At 33.9% G+C, this 1,090-nt stretch overlaps 1 long non-coding RNA gene across 1 annotated transcript; it reads left to right on the top strand.

Annotated features, from left to right (window-relative positions):
• Positions 1-566: 566 nt before the first annotated feature.
• On the top strand, positions 567-942 carry LOC125178879. Its single transcript, XR_007157053.1, has 2 exons — positions 567-613; positions 869-942. It is a non-coding gene; the product is annotated as an uncharacterized LOC125178879 (long non-coding RNA).
• The last annotated feature ends 148 nt before the right edge of the window (positions 943-1,090 follow it).

Here is a 1,090-nt window from a genome sequence, read left to right as displayed (position 1 = left end):
TGAGGTAATAGTATATGGATGTGACAGTTGAAGCAACATTCGAACTGAAGATTATATTGTAATATAACAATCTGCACACCTCCCAGAGGGCCGGAATAAACTCAATTAAGAAGACAAGTATTTAATAGGACATGTCGAGGGCCTCCATTTTATTCCTAACATCAAAGGAGACTAGGATACATCATTTAATAATGCTCTGCTGGAAAATTATATCCTCAATAACAAGCACTAAAACAACAAAAACTTTTTTAACAAAACTGATTCCAAAACGGCACAGTACTGCATCACTACATGTAAAAGTTCATTAACGATATTACGTTGTAGTGAACGTCTCGAAAATGTATTATTTCATTTTGTCATGAATTATAAAATGAAATGTCATGAATTATAAATTATAAAAACGCTGCATAATTATAAAAACCCTGCACATACGTCTGATGACAATATTAAAATAAAATAGAATTTCATTATTCGAAAAAGATCAACAATGTTTGTCAAATAATAATCTAGACTTTCCCCAAAGTGCAACACTGAACCCGAATGCGGATCGTAAAGACGTAAACCGATTTATTCACTTGGCATTACTTTGTTACCTAGAGCACATTAAACTGGGGTAAGAATCTAATAATAATAAGATTTATTTATTTTTGTATCTTCTTTGTGTTGTGAGGTGTTGCTATTGTAATGACAAATATGTATACTATTGTCTCATATCAAAACAAGATCTGTCATGTGGCAGCTGTGTGAGTAAAATCTTAAGTTGATAAGAAATATTCCTGTGAGATATAAAATGTAATAGTCATGTTGTCAGCTGCTACGACCTATGATATGTATGTGTTCTGTGTACTGATTTATGTAACGTTGGCAGGTATTTGGTCTGAGCTACTCTTCTAGTGGCATCCCTCAAATGTCAAGATCTAAGAAAGAAACTTGAAAAGCATCTCTCCTTGTTTGAAACACCCTCCTGATACCATTAAAGTTTTGTGGATGTCATTCTAGAATCTGTTTCTTGAACTTTGAGGCTAGAATAGTGAGGTCCCACTGTCCCACACCAACATGCTATGTGTACTGGTTAATCTAATACCCCTCT

This window comes from Hyalella azteca, unplaced genomic scaffold, assembly GCF_000764305.2.
Source record: "Hyalella azteca isolate HAZT.00-mixed unplaced genomic scaffold, Hazt_2.0.2 contig13441, whole genome shotgun sequence".
NCBI classification, from domain to species: Eukaryota; Metazoa; Arthropoda; class Malacostraca; order Amphipoda; family Hyalellidae; genus Hyalella; species Hyalella azteca.
This window is presented reverse-complemented; position numbering and strand designations above follow the sequence as displayed.